Raw genomic sequence first — 10061 nt, forward strand, 5'->3', positions numbered from 1 at the left:
ATGATTAAAGAGGGAAATGAATGGAATGACAGCTAGGGAGTGCATGATGAAGAGTGCATGTGGCTTAATGATTAAAGAGTGAGGGGATGCATGGGTTGATGATTTTGGGTGATGGTGGATGTGGCTAATGAATGAATAATGTCATGGTGGCTGAAATAATGGGAGTTAATGAATGTGACAGCTAGGGAATATGGAAGTGCGCAGCTGCAATATGAAAAGAATGACTAAATAATGCATGTAGGGTGCGGCTAAGGTTGGAAAGGTGTGGAAGATGGCTAGAATTGGTGGTGATGGAGGGGGAAGGCTACGGCAATGGTGTGTAATTGGGCTAGGGCCATTGTTTTGTGTCCTAAAGTGCCTACAAGGCCTTCAAAGTGGCTAGAAAATATGGACGTTTAAGTTTAGGAAAGGTTACCAAAACGGGAAACCTAGGGTTAACTTTCCTACTTCAAGTAGGAATCCTTGTTTGAGTAGGATTCCTCGTTTTGGTAGGAATTCATCGTTGGAGTAGGAATTCGTCGTTGGAGTAGGAATTTGTCGTTTCTTCAAGTCTTCAACTCATTCATTCCTCTTTCGCTCCAAAAGACTCCAATTTGCATCTTTTTGCACACTTTGGCCTTATAATCTGAAAATACACAAAAGTGACCTTAAACACTAAAATAACTAAGTAAACACAACATAAATGCACGAGAACAAGCTAATTAAGTCGCATGAATATACTCCTATCATTGGTCCTTGCATCCTCATTCCCTCGGCCATCTGAGACACAATGGAAGTAAGATTAGCTAATTGTGAATGAATATCGGGTGTGGAACTTACCTCATGCACTTGCTGCCGTGGGGGTCCTCTTTGGCCTACTCCTTCATATTGTTGAGCGTTCAACGCTCGGTTAGCAATTAAGACCTTGGCCGCCATGGGCGTCTTGTCCACCAAAGCTCCACCCGCTGAGGCGTCGAGCATTTGTCGTTCAATTGGTAGGAGCCCCTCGTAAAAGTATTGTAGAAGCAACTCCTCCTTCATCTGATGCTGTGGACAAGAAGCAACAAGAGATTTAAAACATTCATAATACGTAGGAAAAGACTCACCTTCATCTTGCTGAATTCCACTTATCCTTTTTCGTAAAAGGATGATTCGAGAAGTTGGGAAAAACTTCTCCAGAAATGCCCTCTTCATGCTCTCCCATGATGTGACGGTTCCGGGAGCTAAGTCGTACAACCAATCCTTGGCTTTGTCCATTAAGGAGAATGGAAAAGCCTTCATCTTCAAAATACTTCCGTCGACGTTGACGGGAGTCATGCTTGAACACACCACCTCGAATTCCTTCAGATGATTGTTCAGATCCTCCATGGACAATCCATGTTACTTCGGAATGTGGTGGAGCAAGCTTGACTTCAACTCAAACTCCTCGGTCTTGCCTTCGGCCGGTGGGGGATATTGGATACACAAGGGTGCGGCATTATCCAATCCCGAAGCGGAAAGCTCCTTGAGTGTCCGGGTGTCTACGGCCATGCCTTGTGGTTCTTCAAAGATCCTTGCCGTGGGTTCCTCCTTCTCTTCTAGGACTTGTTCTTCAAGCTCAGGTTCCGGGCTTGGTGGATTTGACTCGTGGTGCTTCTTCCTTCGTCTCAAAGTCCTCTCAAAATCACTGTCAAAGTCCGAGATATCCTCACGAATCGGTTGAGAACTCCGAGTCATACACTAGTACCTAAAACAAGAAAAACAAAACAAGGTCAGAAACTTTAACAAAATAAACAAATAAACAGAAAGTAAACAATCCAAGGGATTAGCAAAGTTGCTAATCCCCGGCAACGGCGCCAAAAATTTGATGCAAACTAAATAAGCACACAAATTAAAACCCTCTTGTGACAATTGTAGTATATGTATAAGTAGGGATCGTTCTTAACCGGGGATTAGGAGGGATTGCAAAATCACTTGGAAACTGACTCAAAAACGTAAAATAAAATTTAAAACACTAAACTAGACTCAAAGAATGCAAAACTAAACACTTAAAAACACTAAAACAAATCAAAAGACTCAAAACAGCACCAACACACTCAAAACTGCCTTAAAAACACTTTCTGGGCAGTTTTGAGCACTTTGGTGAATTTGGACGAATTTGGGTAATAACTTGAATCAAAACACTTATATATATATATATATATATATACACACTTGTTTCATGCCACAACATATTAAACCAGCCCAGTTAGCTGGGTTTTCTTTCCCACGCGACCCAAGGACAGCGTCTCGTTAAACTTGCCCGTACCTGTAACATCCCACATCGCCGAGGGGAGTGGATTTTGTAAGCCTTATATGTATATTCCCATCTCTACCTAGCACGAGGCCTTTTGGGAGCTCACTGGCTTCGAGTTTCATCGGAACTCCAAAGTTAAGTGAGTAGCGTGCGAGAGCAATCCCATGATGGGTGACCCATTGGGAAGTTCTCATGTGAGTTCCCAGAAACAAAACCGTGAGGGCGTGGTTGGGGCCCAAAGCGGACAATATTGTGCTATGGTGGTGGAACGAGCCCGGGAAGTGGTCTCCCCCGGGCCGAGATGCTACAGTACCCCCACCCCCATTTGGCCCAAACAAGAATCCAGCTGCGGTTAGGGTTCCTCCCAATCCTGTCAGCCTTTCGGCCTGCCCATATCTCTCGGTCGTGGCCTGCACCCATATGTAGGCTCCTTTTGCAGCCTTTCCCTGAGCTAATATACCCCTTAGGCCCTTGCCTACTCACGGCACCCAGCCTAAATATTTTTGGGACTATATTTTCAACCCTATGCTATTATTTAGCATTTTAAATAATTTTAACCTGAATGTTATTATTATTTTTGCTTCTACGATCAACCCCGAATATTCCCGATCTATTGAATTAATTAAAAGTGACCTACAATCCATTAATCTGATAATGAATCCAAAATTATTGCCCTGAAGATCACTTTTGGACATTAACGATTCAATAATTTATTTTTATAATTTGAACCGTTGACTTATTTTCGTAGTCCCGAAGCACTCACACTTGAGTTCCTGAAGCAACCTCAAATCCACAGTAATTAAATCAGCATATTGCATTCTGTGTTTCTTACAAGAGACTCTCATTATGAACTAATTGTTCATAAAACTAAATTGAACTTGTAGTTTCAAATTTAGTGCCTTTGAAACCCGAAGTTTTCATAAAACAATACACCCATGAAAACTCGACCTTTTTTTTTTCATGAAAACTATGTCTTAGAACTTGAATGTTCTAACTTTGATGCTTATGGATGATTCCTTCCCATAGCACCAATCACAATCTTGTTCCCTCCATTCAGTGGATTGTTGTACTGTAACAAGTTTGATTTTCTTGATTTGGACGTTTCTAATAGAAACCACTTTATGTAGGGGTACAAGACGTGAATCTCTACTTGACTATCAAGAAGCTGAGAAACCATTGAAGCCAACAATGGCATGGAAGAGCTGAATAAGCCTCCGCCATGATCTTCATTCGAAGACTTATGCTTAAAGCATTACAAATGGAAATACCTCTCGATCGAGGATTCTACGGCTCTCTGGCTCGATCCTACGGATTGTCTAATCATGAAAGAAATTTCCTGAAGCAAACCATGATTACGTCCATGAATGAGTGAAGTTTATAAATCCGATCGAATTTTGACTGGAGAATACTTTTCTAGTCCTTCCATGTTTCTAACTCACCCCTGAAGCAGCAGTGTAGAAAATGGAAGTTTACCAAATTCTTGGATCTGATTACTACCACAAACATATGGTAGAATTAGGGCCTGCTAAGGTGTGGCATCATGCCCGAAGCGTGATCCTTGGCACCTAAGACCTAAAACTTCAAGAATAAAGGATAACATTCTTGAACCTCAACCTTGCAGAATCTATTTTCATCTCGATGGAATAGATCATTGGTTATGCATCTGTTCGTGCCCCTACCAATGTTGTTGAGGAGTACCATTCTCATAGTTAATGTGTGATATTAATTTTTCTTCACCGAACATTGTTGAAAAAGCATAATTTTGACATGGTTGGCCTTGTTGGTCGAATCCCCCTTAGTAAACCATTTACTTTGTGAACATTTTTCCATGTTCTTGGATTTAAGCTTGGTAAATGTACCAAGTTTTCAGTTTCTACCTAGGGCTATGCAATCCATGTATGCAATTACGTTGGTCCCCCTTGAGGCCCATTGCCACCCAACCTATATGACGTTACAGTTAGTTACTGGGTATGAACTTGACGATTTTCGTATTTGGATGAGCATTCCATGTGCCAAGTTATGCCACCACAACGTACCACCATGGGTCCTCAAAGAAGGATGTGTATCTTTTGTCGATCATGAATCTCCTTCACACTAGCTCTCTTAGAGCCCTTGCATGTGATCTCTTTACCGCTCATTTGCGGGTTGTCACTTTAATGAGACAGTCTTCCCGCCGTTAGGGGGAGATAAGAATGTCAACGTTCATGTAGAATGAAGCGAATTTGCGTGGACGTTGCCCATCATGTCTCATCTCGATCCCCATACCGCACATGTATGATATGTAAATGCAATAAATTCTAGATTTCAGAATGTTGCTCCAGACGTATTCCTCTGATCTAGCTAAAGTGACGAGATCATATACCAGCTGCAAACATGCTTGCAAGGATAGACGTCGAGTCAACATCCCTGGAGGGTGTGCCGCCCCCGTTGGACGGTTTAGACGCCCCTGTTAAATGGTCCGGTACACCAACGAATAGCCAATCAATCTGTCTTGGCCTGGAGCACGACAGATCACTCGATTCGTAGGATTCAATTCCTTAGAAGAGGAAGGCACATCATAAAATGAATCTAAACTCTATCGTTGTCTCAATTCATTTCCATCTCATGAGATTAATCCGGATTTCTCCCGAGACTTAAAGTTCTTGGTCCAGTATACTAGTTTGGATGAGCTAAATGGAATTGAAATGAGATTATTATCGATGATGTTTTCATTTATATGGTAGCTACCGACATAAATGAAAAGCGACGATGTCAAACCGTGTTACGTTGATTAAGTGACAATGTAGAACTGATTGGACAACTAAAGTTACAATCCAGGTCAAATTCCTTACCAAAGTGTGTATTGGACCTGTCGTTCCTACACTGCCCAAGGTAACCCTATTGTGTTACAAGTGGGAAAGGAAGCGTTATGAGATGAATAAAATAATGCGATATGATGCACGCCTTATGGTGTAAGGTTTATTTCAAAACGTCATGTGATTGATAGCAGCATTATGAAATATGTTTAGTGTTTTCTCTATGGGGATATAGATACCGAGATTTACATGTAAATTCTCGAAGAATTACATGGATTGGTTCACCAAATGGGTCTTCCTTAACCCGTGCAACCTATTTCCTCAAACCGACGGCTCCTCGCCGTTTCTCGTCCAATTTTCCAATGAATTGGACCTATAAACTGCTCCCAGTCATCACCTTGGCCCTTTCTCTTCTTGTTCTACCAAAAATTAGAGGGAATTTGATAGTATTTTGGTACAAAAATAGTGATGGGTGTCGCGGGAGACCTTGCCCAAAATCCATCAATTGTGAAGAGATTTCTTCCAATTGCCACCACCAATAGACTCCCTTTGAGGCCTAGAACAATGCCCAATCATTGAATGGAGCGTCAGAGTCGAATTGAGGACGAATCAAGAACACCCATTTCTAGGGTTTTCGGCGGTTTGTGGCCAGTTTGAGGTGTTTTCCAGCCAAATTGGCCTTGGCTGCTGGTATAAAGTTTACTCCACTCTTTGAGATCTTTATTTCTATAATTTTTGGGAATTTTTAGAAATAGTTCAGTTTTCCGGCTGGTGCGGCGGCGCATGGCCAGGGAGCCATCATTGTGTTTTATGCGAATGTTATTATTCTAATGATGCTTTTGAGACCTAACTGCGGTGGTTTGAATAGTAGTATGATTATAGTACTTATTGGATTAAATAAATATATTCGGATTTGGTTTGAATTCTGGAATTGTGAACTACGAATGGCTTGATCCCTGTTTAGGGTACGTAGGCAGTCTAACGAGATGTTAGATGTATCCATACAATATTTGAGACAAAATCTTTGTTTGGGAAATTAAGCAATGCGAAGGAATGGGTGAAAATGTGAGTTTTAACTTTATGATTTGTTGGTTAAATGTGGTCATAAAACCATGTGTGAGAAATAGAGAATTTGAAGTAAGGAATTGTAAGTATTGATAGTTAGTTAAACTAGTGTTTAGTTGGGCTTGTTACTGATAATTATTCCCGAAAATAAATAGTTTGGGGAGTAGGGCGATATAGATTGTGCATTTTACACCACATTATATGTACATATTTATATATTTGAAAGCACTACGATATGGTTAAGTTTTGGATTGCATCATGGCATATCCATAGGTATATTACTGCGCATAATTATTACGAATACTTTGAAGTACGAAGGTGAACGCAAGACGCACAAGTAAGTTCAGGTGAGTATATGTTGTGAAATGTGAGAGGTGATAGGAGCATATTTATGCGACTTAATTGGCTTGTTCTCGTGCATTTACGTTGTGTTTCTTTAGTTATTTTAGTCCTTTATGCCATTTTCGTGTGTTTCTAGGTTCATATGGCTAAGGAAGCAAAAAGGTGCATTTTGGAGAAAAATTGGGCTTGGAATGGATAGCATATGCTTGGAGCAAAAGGAATGGACGAAATTGAAGACCTAAAGATCTTATGTTTGAGCAATATCAAGGACTCCTACCTATTCTAGGTCACAAAACAATGTCCCTTGCAACATTAAAGCCCTTGCCGTGTGTCCCTTGGTGTTTCCCTTCCTTGCCGTGCAAAGAAGGGCCTTGTTTCCTGTTTTAAACCACTTAAACACCTTCCTTTTTCATATCAAGCTCAGCCATAACTCACATACCCTTTTATATTCCAAAGTTCTTGCATAATTTCAGAAATAAATAACACCCCCCTTACACACAAACCCCTAGCCGTGCATAACATTGGATTTCCAGCAACTTCCCTTGTTTACCGTGGCTCCCCCTTCCACTTTCCAGCCTTCCCACTTCATCATTGCAGCCACATTCTTCCATTCCCACTTCAATCATTCACCCTAGTTGGCAGCCACATGCTTTCCCATTTCAATATCATTCTTCCAAAATCATTACAGCCACATTCTCCCTTCATTGCTGTGGCTTTCCCACTCCATTCCAGCTTTCCACCAACCTAGCTGCACCCTACATGCATTAAGTAGTCATTCTTTTCATATTGCAGCCACCATCATGCATATATTCCCCCCTTAAGCTGTCACACACTCCCATTCATCACCCAAAAACCATCCATTTGTCGTGCATCTCCACATTCCAGCTTTCCCCCTTCATTATTGCAGCCACCAACCAACCTAGCTGTCATTCCACATGCATTCCCTCCTTAATCATTCAGCCACATTGTCTCACATTCTCTCCCATTCTCTCCCTATAAAACCATGCAATCCCATCACACATCCACACCATTCCACACCTCCATTCACCACAGAAATTCTTCCATAATCTCCAACACACAATCTGCCCAAAAGCCGTGCATTCCCCCTACCATCTCCCAATCTGCCCAAAAGTCGTGCACTTCCCCCTTCCATTCCCAACACTCCCCATCCCTCTAAAACACTACCCTACCATCACACATCCATTCCAGCCATCAAACCCATGCATTCGTACACATTCCAGCCATCAAACCCGTGCTTAGACCTTGTGCCGCAACAAAGAGGAGGAGAAGAGTGCTTAAACGTTCATACAATTCAAGTTTGAGTTGTTGGAATTTTTAGGTGATTTCCTCTCCTTGATTTCAATGGTTAAAATTACTTATCTTTGTCTTGTACGTATGAGGAACTAAACCCCCCCTTGGCTAGGGGGGGATTTGAAATACATGTTTATGCTTGCGATATGATTTGATTACTTCTAATTGCGTTTCATAAGTTATGAATTCAATTTACTTATCTATGTGAATTACATTGATTTGTGTGTGTTGGTTGAGAGTGCACACTTAATTATCATGCATAAATTGGATGCTAGGATATAAGGAAATTTCACCTAATCGTTATGGAATTATATTCACAAGTAGTAAAGGTTGATGATCTCAATCGCGTTAAGTAAATTCTTGGCATAAGTTTCATGCAATCATAGTAACAAGTGCTTCGTCAATGCTTATGGTTTTCAAAGAACTTAATGATTCTTGCTTGTATCTCTATTATGCAATCATGTAGGGGACTTGTGGGGAATGTTTTGGGTTGTCGTATGCAATCATCCAATTCAATAACGTTAGGAAAATCTGAGGGTTAATTAGTGCAATTCACGGTTAATCTGGGGCGTTGAGAATTCATGGTTTATTGAAAAGCAATTAGAAATCGTTTTGTGTGCAAGTATAACATGTGTGGAGATGAACCCCTTAGCTAGCTTCCCATCCATTAAATTCCATCAAATTCGTTTTTAAAATCTGTTCGTTTTACAAAGTATTAAGTTTTGTTTCCAAATTCGTCAAAATCAAAATCCCCCTTTACTTGGAGTGTCAAATTAGTTAGAAATCGATTTAGTTTGTGTTTTTACGTTTTTGAGTCAAATCCAAGAGATTAACAATCCCTCCTAATCCCCGGTCCAGAACGATCCCTACTTACATACTTCACTTCAACTGATAAAAAGAGGGTTAATTTGTGTGCTTATAATTCTCACATCAAATTTTGGCGCCGTTGCCGGGGATTAGCAACTTTGCTAATCTCTTGGATTGTTTTATTTTCGTTTGTTTTTATTTTATTCCAGATTCTTAATCTTGTTTTGTTTCTTGTTTTAGGTACTAGTTTATGACTCGGAGTTCTCATCCGATTCGTGAACATATCTCGGACTTTGACGACGATTTCGAGCGAGAATTGAGACGAAAGAGAAAGAACCCAGAACCTAGCGAATCAAGTGAAAGCTCCGAGTCCGTTTCTGAATCTGAAGAAGAGAAACCCACGGCAAGAGTGGGTGAAGTAGACATGGCAGCGGACAACCGAATAATCAAGGAGCTTTCCGCTTCGGGATTAGACGATGCCGCACCCCTATGTATTCAATATCCTAGGGCGGCTCCAGATAAGACTGCCGAGTTCGAATTGAAGTCAAGTTTGTTACATCACATTCCGAAGTACCATGGGCTGTCCATGGAGGATCCAAACAAACACTTAAAGGAGTTCGAAGTTGTTTGTTCGAGCATGACCCCGGTGAATGTCGATGGAAGCATCTTGAAGATGAAAGCTTATCCATTCTCTCTAATGGATAAAGCTAAAGTTTGGTTGTATGAATTGGCTCCCGGAACTGTCACATCTTGGGAGAGCATGAAACGGGCTTTCTTGGAGAAGTTTTTCCCAACTTCTCGAGTCATCCTCCTACGAAAAAGGATAAGTGGAATTCAACAAGATGAAGGTGAATCTTTTCCTACTTATTATGAACGTTTTAAATCTCTTGTTGCTTCATGTCCACAGCATCAGATGAAGGAGGAACTTCTCTTACAATACTTCTATGAGGGACTTCTACCAATCGAACGTCAAATGCTAGATGCCTCAGCGGGAGGAGCCTTGGTGGACAAGACCCCCACGGCTGCAAAGACCTTGATTGCTAATCGAGCATTGAACGCTCAACAATACGAAGGCGTTGGACAGAGGAGTACCCCACGGCAACACCAAGTCAATGAGGTAAGTGCCATAACCGAACTTCAAAATCAAATGGCTAACCATACTAAGTTGCTTTCTCAGGTGGTGAAAGGTCCAAAAGTCAAAACCGTAGCTTCTTGTGGCGTATGCTCCATGCAAGGACACCCTACGGACACGTGCCCACAATTGATCGAGAATGGAGGGTGGGAGACACTCAATGCCGTGGGATATGGCAACCAATACCAATCACGTGGTGATCCGTTTTCTAATACTTACAATCCCGGTTGGCGTGATCATCCGAATTTCAAATGGCGAGACCCCCAACAAGGTCAACAACAAAGCGGATTTAGGCAACAACCCCCGGGTTTCTATCAAAAGCCGTTGGCACCACCACAAGCCCAAGCACAACCTG

The sequence above is a fragment of a genome, unplaced genomic scaffold, assembly GCF_019419815.1.
Source record: "Pyrus x bretschneideri cultivar Hongxiangsu unplaced genomic scaffold, Pyrus_bretschneideri_v1 Contig9, whole genome shotgun sequence".
NCBI lineage: Eukaryota > Viridiplantae > Streptophyta > Magnoliopsida > Rosales > Rosaceae > Pyrus > Pyrus x bretschneideri.